A 20,149-nucleotide genomic window follows, 5' to 3' on the forward strand; every position below is an offset into this window, starting at 1 on the left:
CAACTCGCTGGTTCTCGGGCATAACTCAACCAACCGGGACATTTTTTTTTTGAGTGAATTATAAGGATGTCTAGATGATCCTTAAACTTTGCAGAACTCGATTTGATGAAATCTGTAATGTATGCGATCAAAAACGTCGTTCCAACTTTTGTTTGCTCTAGTAAAAAAAACCGCTCGAAAATCCGCGGAGACAAGCCCGAAAACCTGTGAGTTGAAGTTACCGTTCCAACGTTTTAGGGAGGCTTTGGCATCCGTGTATATTGGACATGCGTTGGGCGTCCCAGTGTTAATAATTTCAAAGATATTGAAAAGATTGAAAAATTAACTTATTTAATTTTTTTTTGTATTTATTTTGAGGTAATATCTCAGCAACCAAAAGTTGGATCAAAAATCTTAAATCGTAGATAATTGCCTATTTAAACAACTGAAAAAAATGTAAAATAAATTCCAAATTTTAGCTCAATCTTTTTTAAATTTATCAAAACACGTAGTCGATAGCAAAATCAATTTAAAGTAAGAGTAAGACTTAAACAATTTGGATGTCCATGACTAAAAGAATGATTTTTAGCGCGTTGTCTACAACTTTTCCAAAGACACGAAATCGATTTTCGAGCAATTCTATACAAAATCGGTCTTTATTCTTAAATTTTAGTTTTTGATTTTTTTAATCCGTCTGAAACCTTTTTTGGTGCCCAAGCCATTTTGCATCATTAGTTTGTCCATATAGTTTTCCATACAAATTTGGCAGCAATGAAAATTAAAAAATCTGTATCTTTTGAAGAAATTTTTGGTCGATTTGGTGTCTTCGGCAAAGTTGTAGGTATGGATAAGGACTACACTGAAAAAATGATAAATGGTAATTTACTTTGCTGATTTTGAATTTCACTTTTTGTCACTAAAATATGATTTACAAAAAAACTTTTTTTTTATTTTGCCAACTTTTCAGAAATTTCCAGAACGGGCAAAAAATCGTTGTTTGAGTTATGAATTTTTGAATCAATACTGATTAAAAAAAATCGAAATATTGACCGCAACTTAATTTCAATTTTATTTTTCGATGTAAAATCGAATTAGTGAACTCACATTAGTGAAATTTTCATAGTTATAGCTATTTTTAGGTAACTTTTTTTTTTAAAAATAGTTGCAATTATTAATTTAAAAATTTAGTGCCCATGTTTGCCCAATTTTGAAAAAAAATTTTTTGGAATGCTGAGAAAATTCTTTGTTGCTTTGTTGCTGAGATATTGCCATGCAAAGATTTTAAAACAGAAAAATGGATGTTTACTACCCAAACAACCCATAATTTTCTTATGTCGATATCTCAGCAACTAATGGTGCGATTTTCAATGTTTATAAATAAAACTTTCGTGAAATTTTCCGATCTTTTCGAAATCAATATTTTCAACAAAAAAAATTAAGACTAACATTTCAAAAGGTCGTAATATTGAATGTTTGTCCCTGTCTCTGATTCTTGTATGGAGAAAAAAATTAACAGCTCGACTTTTTTGGACACACTAAATCATTGGAATCAATCATGCTTAATTAAAAAGAAAAGTTGCTTTAGTTTGGATTTTTATGAATGTTTGGAATAAAATAAATATTAACCAGGAGCTTTCATATCTAGATATTTTCCTTAAAAAAATGAAAATATTTTTTTCCTGAAACAAAACTTTTCTATTTAATTAATTTCGATTTTAAGAAAATATTTAAAAGCGCATTTAAATTAAATCATGAATGCTGTTTATACATCAAAATAGCTTTAATTCTTAAAGCATATTTATTCTGGATGCAATTAATTGCACTGCAATTCCATAATTTTGAAAACATATGTTTTACTAAGTTGCTTGTTTTGTTGAGAGTATTTTTTACTTTCTGTACCATTTCAATAAATTGTTATACTGTTATTATTTACCTTAAACTTTGTGATATCATACTTTTTTCACACTTTTAAATGAATTTCTGTTTTTTTATATATGATTAAATTGGTTTTAATGGTGTTACAGCACCTACACAAATTAAAATGTTTTCTATTTGACCCAATGTCACCCCCTCTAAAGGGTGAGTTTGAGTTAATTTTAAAACGATTGGCATTTATGAACGTAGGATTATACTAGCCATATTCTGGGAAAATGTTGGTAAATTCAGGAGCATTCCCCAACATTATTTATTTCGATATAATTTGAAATGTTTTTACTGTGTTAAAATAACAACAGTAATATCGTTTTTTGACCAAAAGTCACCACCACTGATGGTACATCATTTGTGGATAAACATTTTTGAAATATATACTTATTTTGTTTCTTTTTAAAGATTTTTCACCTGGGAGGAAAAAGCCACGTGGCCATATAGGGGGGGGGGGGTTGGCGTGAAACCACGAAAAACCATGAGGGGGGAGGGGGGGGTCAAAAATTCTCCAAAAAAAGGTCACGTGGTTTATGCACGACCCCTTAGCTCACTGAACCCTTAGTGTTACTTGATACTACATCTGAAATGCCGACGTTGACGCCCAGGTTCCTTTTAGAAGGCTTCTATATGACGTTGCTTTTGGCCTGCCAGTTGAGTGCATAATTTGCATTCTTTTTTGAAGGTTTTTGCCAGTGATTATTTTTTTTTTCAAATATAATTAACAAAAATGTTACTGTTTTAAGCTACTTAATCGAAAATGCGTTGTAAATTATTTTTCAGTTTTTATCATATGACATTAAATCTAGTCTAACCATAAGATCACACTGCGCTATGCGCCGCTCCCTGGCGTCAGCCGAAGAGATTTGGCTACAAGTGACGAACCCGCCTCCCGTCTTTCCATGCTCCTCGCCAGAGATTTCGTCTGGATCAGAAACATTCCAAATTAATATTTTATACACGTTTGATTTATTTCAATCCTCATTTGTACCCTTCATCATTTGAAATCTTATTCTTTCTTTCCTTATTTCTCCCTTGTTTTGTTGGATATTGATGACCCAGGTATTAAAACAAAAGCCAGCCCAAACTGTGAAACGATAAATATCAATGAAAACGTACAACCCCCTTTCGGGCCGTCGTCCAAAAACGTCCGTCGACGTGAAACATAAAACGTTATTACCGAGCTGGCGCCTAACTCTTCGCCACGAGAACCCACGGGGCAGTTACGGGCCGAAGCTACCTTTTTCGGACGACTGGTCCACGATCGCTGGCGCTGCTGGTTCCCCGGAATCGCGCTCACGGGGCCAATTGTGGAATTTATTTTTAATTTTTCAATTTTCGGAAATTATTGCCCGCGGAGTTCTGGGATTTTGTGTGGTGGTGCTCAACCAAACACCTTCGTACTCGATAATTATCCTGTAAAATAATAGATGATTGTCAAAAAAAAAAGTGCTCGAAATCACCGACCACAAACAACGCACAAAGGGGGAAACACAAATCCCAAATTTAAGCTTGTTAAGCAGCCCGGAATAATGCCCCACGTCGTACGTAAGAAACAAACAAACCAACCAACTAAAAAAAAAGTGAGAATAAAACAAAATATCCAATAATTTCGACTGATTTCTACGCCTTTTTGTAGCCGGAGCAGCAGCAGCAGTCCCAAAACCAGCCAGTCTCATCTTTGAGGCGCGTAATAGACATACCACAAATCAGTTAAGTTAATACCAGATCTCTGATTGAGTTGATTGTTTTACCCCCAAGTATTAGCTCACATCATTGTTTGTGGATTTGCTGTGGCTCGCTCGTCGGAGCTGATCATCGACGCCACCACCTCGAAGTATGAGCAGCGTCAGCCGAGGGATCCTTCCCAGCATGGTCAGGGGTGTATTTGGGATTTAAGAATGTCGAATACTACTGAAATGTGTGTTTATAAATTAGTTTTTAACAACAGCTTTTGGCAAGTTTATGTAAGCTGATTTCAAATAAAAAAAAATGAAATGATTGTTTTTAATTGAGAAATTCACAATGAAAACTTGTTTATGTCTTTCTCAAATGCTTAGTATGATATTTATACATTAAAAGCTGACATTGAAAATCAAATGACGAAACTTTCACATAGATCATAGATCATAGATTGTTTTAGTTGATTAGACTTCTTTTAAAGATTTAAATAAAAATTTGCTCGCTGACTTTTCGGGACATGTTTGCAGCGGTCTTAAAAATCCAATAAGAATGTTCAAAACATCAATATAAGAAAACGCAAAGCAGTTTGAGCTATTTTATTTCTCAACCTCTGTAAAATTTATTAAAATAACGATGCACAAATTGCATATAACGTAAGGAAAATTTCAAAAATGGATATATTGATTTTAAATCAAGTTATTTATTCAAATTGGTTCAAAAAGAAATTTTTTGGGCAATTTGCAGTGTTTCATAACTGTATGATATTATTAATAACGAATGTCAAAAAGAGGCTATGAATGGAATTTTGCCTAATTAATTTTTGCAATACTCAAATTTTTGAATTTATAAATTTATCTGATGAAAGTTCTATAAAATTTCACATGTCGATTTTATAATGGACGTTTTATTACTAAAAGTTGAATTTCCAAAATATTTTTTTTTTATTTTTCTATTTTTTATATATTTTAGAAAACAAAAATATGCATCATTTTAGAAAACTAAAATACACATCAAAATCAGGTACAAGAGATATGAATTATTGAAAAAAAAAAGATTTTTTAGAAATAAATCTAAAATATTACAAAACTAATCTCAAAAATAGTTTTTAGATGCATATTTTTTTTGCAATTTAAAAATACTTTTTTGCAATTCCGTTGTGAAACTACTTACTTTTTCTGTCATTCTTGAACGACAAAATAGCCTATTTTTCTGTTTCAAATATAACAGAATCGAATAGCAACACTTTTCAAAATAAATGCTGAAAAGTTCTACTTATCAGCACTTGTTTCGAAAAGTAACACTTTTCAACATTTTTTTTGATTTAAACGATTTATTGACAAAATACATGAAAATTTGACTTAAAGTTTTACTCAATGGGTGTTATTCGGAATTGCAAAAAATGTTGTATGGAACTCGTTGCAAAACTTGATTTTTTCAGCACTCTTCGTATTTATTCAACTCGGTGAACCTCGTTGGATAAATGTACGACTCGTGCTGAAAAAATCCTCTTTTTGCAACTTGTTACATAAACTACTATAAACTATATACTGAAAAGCTGATAAAATTTTCTACAATTTTCCTATTTTGACTTTGTTGATCGGACTGCTGGTAGCTGATATAAACTAAAAAGCTTTGCGTAGTTATTGGTGTCATATTATTAATCCTCCTTTTTCTACTCACAATATCTCGGAAACTTTTGTGAAATTTTCTGCTTCTCTTATAACCAATAAAATATAATTCGAAATAATTCATTTTTTTGAATAGAGAGTAACCTTTTGAAAAATCTCTTATTTTTGATATTTTTAAATGTTTGGCTAGATATTAAAAATTTGATTTTTTTTTAAATAGCAGAAAATTGAAAAAAAAATCATAAAGGTTTCATATACAGTCCAGGCTCGATTATCCGAAGTTCCATTAACTGAAACCTGCTTTGCTGCTTTTTTCTATAAAAAATAATTTCAATAAGACTTCGATTAATCGAATCACGAACAAAAAACAAACATTTTTTTTCTTACTTTAAACATCAAATTCGATTTAAGTTAATTAAATTTGAATGAGTGATTGCAAATCAAACTAAAAAAATATATATTTTTTCAATATTTCATCTTAGTCATTTTGGTCGCCATCTTGAAGTTAACAACTCTAAATCTTTTTAGAGTAGTTTTGGGGGTCATACTTAAGATCAACAATCAAAAATAAGATAATGAGAAAAATGCGATTCGATTATCTGAAGTTTCGATTATCAGAAGTGAAACTTTGCCAAAGCCTTCTGATAATCGAGTCTGAACTGTACTAAATTTTCTTATTTTTAATATCAAATTCGAGTTTTGTGACCCTATTTTAGTAAAAACTTGAATGGTGAATTGCCTTAAAAATTACCAAATTTGTTTCTCCATAATTTTATCACATCCATTTTGATCGTCATCTTAAATTTAGGAATTCTAAATCACATTAGAGTAATTTGGGGTCATACAGAAGTTTGACATTTTTTTGTTAAACAGCGGATCAGCCAAATAAAAAAAGTGATTTTGATGAACTAGACGCGGGTAATTTAAAAAATATATTGATTTTGCTTATCAATTGTTATAATAAAAACTATACAAAAAGTTCGCAAACATAATCATGATGGCAGAAGCTGAAATAGTACTTATTTTTCCAATATATTGTTCAGAAAATAAGATATTTATTTTAAACGCATTGCTTTTCATTTAACAAACACTCAAACCGTCACCCTACATATCAAGAGAAATTAACACTTAAAAAAGCGGAAAGCAAAACCTTAAAAATGCCGCCAACTCACACAGCAGTTGCTCCGACCCCTCTTCGATTTGCGTGAAACTTTGTCCTAAGGGGTAACTTTTGCCCCTGATCACGAATCCGAGGTCCGTTTTTTGATATCTCGTGACGGAGGGGCGGTACGACCCCTTCCATTTTTGAACATGCGAAAAAAGAGGTGTTTTTCAATAATTTACAGCCTGAAACGGTGATGAGATAGAAATTTGGTGTCAAAGGGACTTTTATGTAAAATTAGACGCCCGATTTGATGGCGTACTCAGAATTCCGAAAAAAACGTATTTTTCATCAAAAAAAACACTAAAAAAGTTTTAAAAATTCTCCCATTTTCCATTACTTGACTGTAATTTTTTTGGAACATGTCATTTTAAGGGAAATTTAATGTTCTTTTCGAATCTACATTGACCCAGAAGGGTCATTTTTTCATTTTGAACAAAATTTTTCATTTTAAAATTTCGTGTTTTTTCTAACTTTGCAGGGTTATTTTTTAGAGTGTAAAAATGTTCTACAAAGTTGTAGAACAGACAATTATAAAAAATTTATATATAACCATAAGGGGTTTGCTTATAAACATCACGAGTTATCGCGATTTTACGAAAAAAAGTTTTGAAAAAGTTGGTCGTTGTCGATCATGGCCGTTCATCGTCACCCACGACAGACGCGGACGACGAAACAAAGAGAAACGCAAAAAGAACTTTTTCATAACTTGATGGTTATAAGCAAACCCCTTATCATTATATATCAAAATTTTTATAATTGTCTGCGCTACAACTTTGTAGAACATTATAACACTCTGCAAAGTTAGAAAAAGCACGAAATTTTAAAATGAAAAATTTTGTTCTAAATGAAAAAAGACCCTTCTGGGTCAATGTAGATTCGAAAAGTACATTAAATTTCCCTTAAAATGACATGTTCCAGAATTTTATACAGTCGAGTAACGGAAAATGGGAAAACTTTTTTAGTGTTTTTTTAGATGAAAAATACGTTTTTTCGGAATTCTGAGTACACCTTCAAATCGGGCGTCTAATTTTACATAAAAGTCCCTTTGACACCAAATTTCTATCTCATCACCGTTTCAGGCTGCAAATTATTGAAAAACACCTCTTTTTACGCATGTTCAAAAATGGAAGGGGTCGTACCGCCCCTCCGTCACGAGATATCAAAAAACGGACCTCGGATTCGTGATCAGGGACAAAAGTTACCCCTTAGGACAAAGTTTCACGCAAATCGAAGTGGGGTCGGGGCAACTTTTACCGATTTCCTGTGAGTTGGTAGAGAATTAACATGATATCAAATGTTTGATAATCCAAGCAGCAAAAATCTGGAACGGAAACAATTTTTTTTTTCATTCTCTTCCTACATAATTTAAATAAATTTTTGAATGTAATAGAGAGATAAGTCCACAATTCAATTATAATATTCGGTTTCAAGCAAGACTACACCTCTGCTCAGCACTACGCCTTTTCCTCCCCAAAGGCCATTCCTCGAACCACCCCCACGAAAGAGGCCAGACCCCAGCCAACAACAGCAACAACATCGCCTCACAACTTGGAAGGAAAATTGTTTTACTTCTAATCAAATCATCACCGGTAATTGTAATTCGAATGTGTTGATTGTATGTAATTTTCAACACTTTTTAATGAGCAATTATACACAGCTTCGAAATAATGTGGATAATACGTTCGGTTTTGCTGTTTTCGTGGAGTTGGACTTGAGCCCAAATTATAGCCTCGTGAATCTATCACACTGCTGCTGGGGGATTACGAGCTGCTGGTGAGGCCCAATTTGATCGATCCACCACACACTATCAGGCGAGAGAGTTGGTTGCAACAGCTCCGTCTCAACAAGCAGCAATGACCAAATCAGGCCCAATTTGGACAGTGGCCAGGCCTATTATTCGCCAATAATCAAATCCAAAACAAAAGGAAAATTAAAAAATAAGCTCTCCAATATTACCTCGTCTGAATCGTGATGCTGCTCACCATAAAGTGAGGGAGAAACTTCCCAGTGAGGCTCGCCAGAAATTGGTTGGAAAACGGAACTAAGTCCAAACGAAGTGAACGACTCTATTTTCTGGAGAAGTTCTCAGAATAAAAAGTGTGTGGGAGCCAGCTGATTGATTCTATTTAGCGTTTCATTTATTTCTGTTATTTTCCAATTTGGCCCCCCTTTATCGACCAATCAACTACTGTTCTAGGAACTTCCCTTTCTCTGACTGACTAATTGGGACGTGTTACATCCGAACGTGGAACATTCTTGTGGGAAATTCTAATTCACACACCGGGACTTTGCTGCTAAAAACAGCCACTAAGAATGCCTCGCTATGCTAAACTGTTGCTGGTCGAGCAGTGATTATCCAACATTTAAGGAGAAGCGATTATTTGGCCGTTCCGTTTTGCGTGGGAGTTGTGGGGAAATTCGCATAATGTGTTTGATTAGGTTAGATTTTAGGGTAATCAAGAAAGAATTTTACCCAGTTTAAGCAAGCGTGAGAATAGAACTATTTGGAACGAATATGCCGTTTGATTTTCCTGCAAAAATTGTAGGAAAAAGTAAAAAGTTACACGATAAATGTACATGTACCGTAAAACTGGGTGACTTTGATAACCGGGGTGACTTTGAGGTTTGAGATTTTTCCGCAAAATGAAGAGTACACATTAAATACGTATGGAATGGCATGGAATCATTCTGACCGTGATAGAGAAGTGTTCAAAGTACTCTTAGAAGAAGTTTTCATAAAATTTTGAAAAGTGTAAAAAGTGAGTTGACTTTAATAAAGAAAATGTTGATAAATAGCATTATTTTAATATTCTGAAAGTGTCATGATTTTCTCAATGAACATGGTTTCGAATCGGGAAATGGAATGCATTTTCGGATTCTTTGGACAATTTTCCGCTAGGAGATGGTGAAATAAGTTTGTAAATAATTGATGTTATATGTTTCTGAAACAAAATTAAAAAATCTACCAATTTATAGGCATTTTTAGTAGAACCATAATATTGAATGTTTGGCCCTTTTAAAATGTTAGTCTTGATTCAAAAAAATTCAAAATATTGTTTTCGAAAAGATGTAAAGTACTTTTCGATTGCAAATTCAATTTTGCATAAAAAATTGAGGTCAAATTTTTTTTTATATAATACTTCGATTTCCAAAAATCAATATTTTTTCAAAAATTCATAACTCGGCGGCAGATTTTTTGACCATACTTCTCTATAGCTTAAAAGTTGCGGGTTTTTGTCTTCTAAAACATTTAAAAAAATCTCGAAAATAAAAAAAACCGTATTTTGGGAAATTGAGTTTTTATGAAAAAAAAAATTAATAAAAAAATCGGCAATTTTTTTCCGTGTATCATATTTGTTTCTCAATAGTCCTCAACAATACCTACAACTCAGATCAGAAAATTCACTCAAAAGTTACACTGCCCATGTTCGCATAAATGTCCCATATGGAAAAACAGCAAGCTGAGAAAAACGCATTTGAAGTTTGTCCCATATATAAGGCTCCGTGTTAAGTTTTCGCGGAAAAACTGGATTTTCTTCTGATTTCTAGAACAAAGTACTGGATGTTATAGGCTCTTTTGAAAGAGCACACGATTTTGAACCAAACTGCATCAATAACTCGAAATCGATGAAAATGCATATGGGACATTTATGCGATCAAGGGCAGTACAGCTGTTTAAATATTAACGTACAGTTTTTGTATGGACAGCTGCCAAAATTGTATGGAGACTTGTATGGGATAACCAATGACACAAAATAGTTTCTTTGGTCATAGCAATGTTTGAGCCAAAACAAAAAATACAAAAAATAAAAATGATCGAAATCGGCCGATTCGCAGAGAATTGCTCAGGAGAGAGTTAAAATCTTCGTAAAAAGGCTACATTATTTGTGGATGGTGCCTTATTCAGGGCTTACAATTTCTTATGAGGTCAAATCTGATAATTTTATCATTTTTTTTTAAATGTGTTTATTTATTTAATTTTGGTATTTTATCATTTGGTATTACCTACCGCTTGTTCCCATATCCAACAATTTAATTATTCCATTATCAACAACTACCACATGTGTTCCTTGCCACCCAACTGGTTCGAAAGTGATGCAATTTTATGCTGCACCAACCACATAATAGCTCATCCCCTCAATTCAAGCCCTCAACACGCCAAAAACACTGCTTGCCGGTTGGCCTTTTCGGAAAACGACCTGAGGAAAATTACCCAGCGAAAGAAGCGAAAAACCAACAAAACCAAAACCAAAGTCTCCTCCACTTAAACGAGGTCTGACTGGACTGGGTGCAGAGAGCCGAGCGAGAAAACAGCAATGTACTACATCACTGAAAATTTGTGAAAACGTATCATTAAAATTGATTTGTAGCGATGAAATAATAATTTAGGAAAGGCCCCCACCCCATCTCCACTACGTCAGAAATTATACCCAACCTCGATGGACTCGTCGTCTTCTCCAAGTCTTTTTGGTTTAACTGTCTTTAAGGGTGGTGCTTTCTTAACCCTGCTGTTCTTCTTAAGTTTTTTTTTATTTTTGTTAGTAATTTATCAGTTTTATTTAATTTCATTTAAAAATCGATTAAATATCAAAAAAGTATAAAAAATTAAACTTGTTTGATCCACCAAGGGTTAAGACCAAGTACATTGAAGAAGTTATTTGGCCACGTCCTCGCAAGCGCAGAACCATGGCCAATTCGTGCCCAGGCCCGTCCGCCGGTGGATGGTTTTGTTGGTTTTTCGTCCGATTTTGGACACACACACACGCACATCAGCTGGGGAGCCACGGGGCCAGTCTGGTTGAAGGCGCTTTCACAAATTATGCTGCGCCGTTTTATTGGCGTTCCGGGCCACACGTCACGCCAGACCTTGATGGCAGCTCGTTGGCGGGTTTTCGGTGATGTTGTTGTGGCAACGGAATTGTCTCTCCCAATATCTCGTTTACAGCGCTAATTTCTCGTGATATGTTTGGGGAACGGTTGGTGTGATGGTTTAGGAAAGGTACTGAAAGTTGAAAATTTGTTTCTTTAAAAGTTAAATAAGAAGAAAATTTTAGAATGTATCATTTTCAATAAAAATATCATGTTGAGCAAAACTATGCTAGAGTTTCATTTGAAAAGGTACTTTAAACAAAAAGAATCTCAAAGCTCTTATATCCTTTTCAAAAACAACTCTAGAAATCTTTTATCAAAGCAGCGATATCGATAATTTTAAGTTCTGGACTAATAATTCAAAAGGGCCAAGAACTCAATGTTACGCCCTTTTGAAATGTTAGTCATGATTTCAATGCTTTAAAATTTTTTTTTCGAAAAGAGCAAATATTTCTCAATAGCTTTTTTTACATTGAAAATTGGATCATTAAGCTGAGATATTGGCAATAGAAAATGGGGAGCTATTTTGGTGAGACAGATTTTGGTAAATTTATGTCAAATCGTCATGTCAAATGAATCGGAAATCTCTTCTCAAGATACAGAATTTCATACATTTACATACCCATTTTGTAAGGAAAAAATATGATGCAAAATTACCTCTTTTGTCACAGGGAATGCATCGAGCTTTATAAAACAAAAATGCAAGGAAAAGTTAATTTGCAAAATCATAGATTTTCAACCTTCCAAAACACAACAAAACTACAAACAGTTTATTAATTGAATCACTCAAAAAATTATAAATAAAAAGCATTCAAAAGTCAATAAGCACTGAATTAACCCTCTTACACTGAAATAAAAAAAAGTACCAAATTCCTAAATTCTAGGAATTTTGCCACTTTTCCTTATTTAGTAATCGGGATTTTTGGATTACTTAATGAGGAATGGAGGCAAAATTCCTAGAATTTAGGAATTTGGTACTTTTTTATATTTCAGTGTGTATCAATTTTTCACGATTTGTATCATTCTTGAATTCAATAAATCATTTTGAAATGCTTTTGCTTACAAAAACTTAACTTCTCTTGTTTTTATTGTTATTTTTATTGAAAAAATCTCAAAATTTCACTAAAGTTTCAACTTTTTACATTGAAAATCGTACCAATAGTTTCCGAGGTATCGTCAGTTGAAAATTATAGGCTTATTAGATGACACTTTAAGAAATTCATTTTCATCGATTTGAATTCTTTGTGACCCTGTATTTCTCAGCCTTCCAAATATATATTTTTAGAGGAGGTTTTCTTTCTTTAAAAAACCTAAAAAAAAATCGATAATTTATACCTAAAAGTAGCTATAACTTGGATACGGAACATTTTATCAAAAAAAAAAAAAAATCAACTTACAGTCCAGACTCGATTATCCTAAGGCCTTGGAAAAATTACACTTCGGATTTCAGAATCGCGGATAATCAAATCAAAAACAAAACATTTTTTTCGTTGTCTTATTTTTGAGAGCAGAGTTTAAGTATGACCCCTGAACTACGCTAAAGTGATTAAGAGGCAGTATTTGTAAATATTGCTCGGTTTGTTCTAGAGGTCGTATCAAGTTGCTCCGATTTGGATGAAACTTTCAGCATTTCGTCAGCTGTGTGCTATCTTGTGACATAGACCATTTGGTACTTTTCGAGAAAAACGATTTTTAAAGTTTGAGGTTGAATATTTTCACAACAATACATGATAAACTATTTTTGAATACAGCGATCTGTTCGTATACTAACGATGAACAAACGCTCCAAGTATGGACTAATTTAGTGAAACCTACTAAAAGTTACAGTATAAAATGTAACTAAAAATCTGAAAAGCACGTGTCACAAGTGTGTTTTGAAAGTAAAAATGTACTACGTGTCACAAGTGTGCACAGAATTCCCATACAAAATTAAATAAGCTCAAATCAATAGTTTAGTTAAGTTAAACAATAGTTTTTGAAATTTTTATGATAAGATTACCTTGAAACAACGGTAAGCAATCAAAATGTTTAGAAAACGAGGAAAATTTTTTCGCTTTTCCGAAGTTTTCCACGATTTTTTAATGAGCAATAATAAAAATTCTCTTAAATTATCTAAAATATTTTAAAAAATATTAAAATAAGCTCAATCCAAAAAAAATGAGTCATATTCATAGTAGTGCAATAAAATAAATTATCAGAAAATGATGAAAATCAAGGAAAACCAAAGATTTTCCCATGGCAAACACAAAATCCATGATGGAAAATTAAATCATTCAAGACACAAACCTTTTTCAGATTTATAGCACGTTCTGTAAATCACCGTGTCACAAGAGTGCACTTCAAATAAATGAAGAACATGTACTACGTGTCACAAAAGAGTTTCAAAGGGATTATGGTCGTTGTCACAAGAGTACCACCAATATGTTGATGGGTTTGTATGGTCGTTGTCACAAGTGTGCAACAAATATTACAATGGTAGTTTGTATGGTCGTTGTCACAAGTGTGCAACAAATATTTTGGTAGGAGTTTGTATGGTCGTTGTCACAAGTGTGCCACGAATATTTTGGTAGGAGTTTGTATGGTCGTTGTCACAAGTGTGCCACGAATATTTCGATGGAAGTTTGTATGGTCGTTGTCACAAGTGTGCAACAAATATTTTGGTAGGAGTTTGTATGGTCGTTGTCACAAGTGTGCCACGAATATTTTGGTAGGAGTTTGTATGGTCGTTGTCACAAGTGTGCCACGAATATTTCGATGGAAGTTTGTATGGTCGTTGTCACAAGTGTGCAACAAATATTTTGGTAGGAGTTTGTATGGTCGTTGTCACAAGTGTGCAACAAATATTTCGATGGAAGTTTGTATGGTCGTTGTCACAAGTGTGCAACAAATATTTCAATGGTAGTTTGTATGGTCGTTGTCACAAGTGTGCAACAAATATTTTGATGGTAGTTTGTATGGTCGTTGTCACAAGTGTGCAACAAATATTTCGATGGAAGTTTGTATGGTCGTTGTCACAAGTGTGCAACAAATATTTCGATGGAAGTTTGTATGGTCGTTGTCACAAGTGTGCCACGAATATTTTGGTAGGAGTTTGTATGGTCGTTGTCACAAGTGTGCAACAAATATTTTGATGGTAGTTTGTATGGTCGTTGTCACAAGTGTGCCACGAATATTTCGATGGAAGTTTGTATGGTCGTTGTCACAAGTGTGCAACAAATATTTTGATAGGAGTTTGTATGGTCGTTGTCACAAGTGTGCAACAAATATTTTGGTAGGAGTTTGTATGGTCGTTGTCACAAGTGTGCCACGAATATTTTGGTAGGAGTTTGTATGGTCGTTGTCACAAGTGTGCCACGAATATTTCGATGGAAGTTTGTATGGTCGTTGTCACAAGTGTGCAACAAATATTTTGATAGGAGTTTGTATGGTCGTTGTCACAAGTGTGCCACGAATATTTTGGTAGGAGTTTGTATGGTCGTTGTCACAAGTGTGCAACAAATATTTTGATGGTAGTTTGTATGGTCGTTGTCACAAGTGTGCAATGGATATTTTGGTAGGAGTTTGTATGGTCGTTGTCACAAGTGTGCAACAAATATTTTGATGGTAGTTTGTATGGTCGTTGTCACAAGTGTGCAACAAATATTTTGGTAGGAGTTTGTATGGTCGTTGTCACAAGTGTGCAACAAATATTTTGATAGGAGTTTGTATGGTCGTTGTCACAAGTGTGCCACGAATATTTCGATGGAAGTTTGTATGGTCGTTGTCACAAGTGTGCAACAAATATTTCAATGGTAGTTTGTATGGTCGTTGTCACAAGTGTGCAACAAATATTTTGATGGTAGTTTGTATGGTCGTTGTCACAAGTGTGCAACAAATATTTCGATGGAAGTTTGTATGGTCGTTGTCACAAGTGTGCAACAAATATTTCGATGGAAGTTTGTATGGTCGTTGTCACAAGTGTGCCACGAATATTTTGGTAGGAGTTTGTATGGTCGTTGTCACAAGTGTGCAACAAATATTTCAATGGTAGTTTGTATGGTCGTTGTCACAAGTGTGCCACGAATATTTTGGTAGGAGTTTGTATGGTCGTTGTCACAAGTGTGCAACAAATATTTCAATGGTAGTTTGTATGGTCGTTGTCACAAGTGTGCAACAAATATTTTGATGGTAGTTTGTATGGTCGTTGTCACAAGTGTGCAATGGATATTTTGGTAGGAGTTTGTATGGTCGTTGTCACAAGTGTGCAACAAATTTTTTGATGGTAGTTTGTATGGTCGTTGTCACAAGTGTGCAAAAAATATTTTGGTAGGAGTTTGTATGGTCGTTGTCACAAGTGTGCAACAAATATTTTGATAGGAGTTTGTATGGTCGTTGTCACAAGTGTGCCACGAATATTTTGGTAGGAGTTTGTATGGTCGTTGTCACAAGTGTGCCACCAATATAACATTCATTACACCGTAACATTCGTTACACCGTAGTATGGTCACACCGTAACATTGTTACACCGCAATATTCGTTACACCGCAGTATGGTTACACCGTAACATAGTAACACCGTAATATGATTACACCGTAACATTGTTACACCGCAACATTCGTTACTTCGTAGTATGATTACACCGTACACTTGTTACACCACAACATTCGTTACACCGTTACATTCGTTACACCGTAACATTGTTACACCGTAACATTGTTACACCGTAACATTGTTACACCGTAACATTGTTACACCGTAACATTGTTACACCGTAACATTGTAACAACGTAACATTGTTACACCGCAACATTCGTTACACCGTAACATTTCTTCACACCGTAGTTTGATTACTCTATAAAATTGTTACACCACAACATTGGTTACACCGTTACATTCGTTACACCGTTACATTCGTTACACCGTTACATTCGTTACACCGTTACACCGCATCATTCGTTACACCGTAACATTCGTTACACCGTAACATTCGTTACACCGTAACATTCGTTACACCGTAGTATGGTCACACCGTAACATTGTTACACCGCAATATTCGTTACACCGTAACAAAGTTACACCGTTATATTATTACACCGTTACAGTGTTACACCGTAATAGTCTTACACCGTAACATTATTACGGTGTAACGAATGCCACGGTGTAATGAATGCTACGAAGCAACGAATGTTGCGGTGTAACAATGTTACGGTGTAACCAAACTAAGGTGTAACGAATGTTACGGTGTAACGATTGATAAGCTGTAACGAATGTTACGGTGTAACGAATTTTGTGGTGTAACGAATGTTGCGGTGTAACAATATTACGATGTAACGAATGTAACGGTGTAACGAATGTTGTGGTGTTACAATGTTACGGTGTAATAATATTACGGTGTTACTTTGTTACGGTGTAACCATATTACGGTGTAACTTTGTTACGGTGTAATCATATTACGGTGTAACAATGTTACGGTGTGACCATACTACGGTGTAACGAATGTTACGGTGTAACGAATGATGCGGTGTAACGGTGTAACGAATGTAACGGTGTAACGAATGTAACGGTGTAACCAATGTTGTGGTGTAACAATTTTATAGTGTAATCAAACTACGGTGTGAAGAAATGTTACGGTGTAACGAATGTTGCGGTGTAACAATGTTACGTTGTTACAATGTTACGGTGTAACAATGTTACGGTGTAACAATGTTACGGTGTAACGAATGTTGTGGTGTAACAAGTGTACGGTGTAATCATACTACGAAGTAACGAATGTTGCGGTGTAACAATGTTACGGTGTAATCATATTACGGTGTTACTATGTTACGGTGTAACCATACTGCGGTGTAACGAATATTGCGGTGTAACAATTTTACGGTGTGACCATACTACGGTGTAACGAATGTTACGGTGTAATGAATGTTATATTGGTGGCACACTTGTGACAACGACCATACAAATCTCCATCAAAATATTGGTGGCACACTTGTGACAACCGCCATACAAATCTCCATCAAAATATTGGTGGCACACTTGTGACAACGACCATACAAACTCCTACCAAAATATCCATTGCACACTTGTGACAACGACCATACAAACTCCTATCAAAATATTTGTTGCACACTTGTGACAACGACCATACAAACTTCCATCGAAATATTCGTGGCACACTTGTGACAACGACCATACAAACTCCTATCAAAATATCTGTCGCACACTTGTGACAACGACCATACAAACTCCTACCAAAATATTCGTGGCACACTTGTGACAACGACCATACAAACTCCTATCAAAATATTTGTTGCACACTTGTGACAACGACCATACAAACTTCCATCGAAATTTTCGTGGCACACTTGTGACAACGACCATACAAACTCCTACCAAAATATTCGTGGCACACTTGTGACAACGACCATACAAACTCCTATCAAAATATCTGTTGCACACTTGTGACAACGACCATACAAACTCCTACCAAAATATTCGTGGCACACTTGTGACAACGACCATACAAACTCCTATCAAAATATTTGTTGCACACTTGTGACAACGACCATACAAACCCATCAACATATTGGTGGTACTCTTGTGACAACGACCATAATCTCTTTGAAACTCTCTTGTGACACGTAGTACATGTTCTTCATTTTTTTGAAGTGCACTCTTGTGACAAGGTTAGTTATAAATCTCGCCATAAAGTTGTAGTGACATCTGTTGGTACCATACAGTTTTATAGTTCTCTACTGCTTTTGCACGTGTCACAAGATAGCACAAAAAATTTGACTGGGAATTTGGTCTATATCACAAGTGTGCTTTGCTGTATACCGGAAACGGAAACAGATATCGAAAATCGGGTTAAAGCATCTTGTAGGGTTTGTTACGTATAACAAAACGTCATCATTAACTCATTTTCGACCAAAATGGTCTATGTCACAAGATAGCACACAGCTGACGATTTGTTTGTCTATACATGAGATGAACTCATGCCAAATATGAGCCCTCTACAACAAAGGGAAGTGGGGTAAAACGGGCTTTGAAGTTTGAGGTCGAAAAAACATAAAAAATCTTAAAATTGCTCGCATTTCCGTAAAATTTCATCAATTCCAACCCTCTTAGATGCATTCGAAAGGTCTTTTGGAGCACTTCAAAATGTGCCATAGACATCCAGGATTGGTTTGACTTTTTCTCTTAGCTTTTGCAAATTACTGTCAAAAATGGATTTTTTTAAAACCTTAATATCTTTTTGCAACAGCCTCCAACACCCATACTCCCATAGGTCAAAAGATAGGTGATTTCATGGACTATAAGCCTACGGTAATAACTTTTTGGCCAATCGCAGTTTTTCTCATAGTTTTTCGATTTTTCTAGAACAAACATTTTACAACGTTAGTTTTTGCCCTGTAGGCCGCCATAGCGGCACTTTTTGGTTTCAATTTTGTCATATTTAGAATCCTCGGACAATTTCATGTATGTTAGGAGTATTGGAGTTGTGATTTTAATTTAAAAAATTATTTAAAAAAACATTTTTAAAAAAAGAAATCGACCTTATTAACCCTATGATCAATACGTCAAATGCTGTATCAAGTAGGCGAAACCCTGTTTTACCCCAAATTCAACAAATTGTTAAAAAATATTTTAATTCATTCTAAATGGCAATTTTTTAAATCAAATTTGCAAAGCCAATACTTCTAACTTACGTAAAATTTTCCGAGGATTTCGAATATGACAAAATTGAGACCAAAAAGTGCCGCTATGGAAGCCTACAGGGCAAAAACTAACGTTGTAAAATGTTTGTTATAGAAAAATCGAAAAACTATGAGAAAAACTGCGATTGGCCAAAAAGTTATTACCGTAGGCTTATAGTCCATGAAATTACCTATCTTTTGACCTATGGGAGTATGGGTGTTGGAGGCTGTTGCAAAAAGATATTAAGGTTTTAAAAAAATCCATTTTTGACAGTAATTTGCAAAAGCTAAGAGAAAAAGTCAAACCAATCCTGGATGTCTATGGCACACTTTGAAGTGCTCCAAAAGACCTTTCGAATGCATCTAAGAGGGTTGGAATTGATGAAATTTTACGGAAATGCGAGCAATTTTAAGATCTTTTATGTTTTTTCGACCACAAACGTCAAAGCCCGTTTTACCCCACTTCCCTTTGTCGTAGAGGGCTCATATTTGGCATGAGTTCATCTCATGTATAGACAAACAAACGCTGAAAGTTTCATCCAAATCGGAGCAACTTGATACGACCTGTTACACATTGGTGAAAAACTCGCTCTTAAGAATTTCAAAATCCAAAATGGCGGCCAAAATGGCCGTGATAAAATATTGAAAACTGCATTTTGTAATTTAATAGGCATTCAACTATTTAAATTTGACTAAAATGGGGTCACAGAACCCGAGTTTCACGTTAAAAGTAAGAAAATCTCATTGATAAAGACGCTCAAAAGATTCCCTGAAAACATTTTAAAATCGTTTGAAAATTACGTATTTTTTGGGAATTCAACTTTGTCTTACTAAAATCTAGAGGTGGGCAAAACCGCTCTTTTTTAGGAGCCGCTCATTTTCGTTCGCACATTAAAAAGAGCCGCTCTTTTGAACGGCTCTTTCGCTATTTTCAAAATTTTAATGAAAAGGTTATTTTTAAGAATCGTGTGATTTTATAACTTATTTCACATAGGTCTATTATAAATTATTTGATTGAATGGTATTCAAACTAATATCTAGGATGTTGGAAAAATTGCCATTAATTTTTAAATTGCGATTATTTCTGCAAGAATTGAAGTAATGCTGATATTTTATTTGGAGAAAATATTCTGTGAACTCTTTTCTACATTCTGATTTAATCAATAAAGTCTATAAACGCTCAAGTTAAATTGGACAAAAGGATTTTTTTTCCGGTAATAATTTTAATCTAC

At 34.4% G+C, this 20,149-nt stretch overlaps 1 protein-coding gene across 1 annotated transcript in view; it reads left to right on the plus strand.

The window, feature by feature from the left end:
- The window catches only part of LOC120416577 (T-box transcription factor TBX6-like), a 98,675-nt gene that overhangs the window by 49,826 nt on the left and 28,700 nt on the right, over nucleotides 1–20,149 (plus strand). The window lies entirely within an intron of this gene.

This window comes from Culex pipiens, chromosome 3 (genome assembly GCF_016801865.2).
Source record: "Culex pipiens pallens isolate TS chromosome 3, TS_CPP_V2, whole genome shotgun sequence".
Taxonomy (NCBI): domain Eukaryota; kingdom Metazoa; phylum Arthropoda; class Insecta; order Diptera; family Culicidae; genus Culex; species Culex pipiens.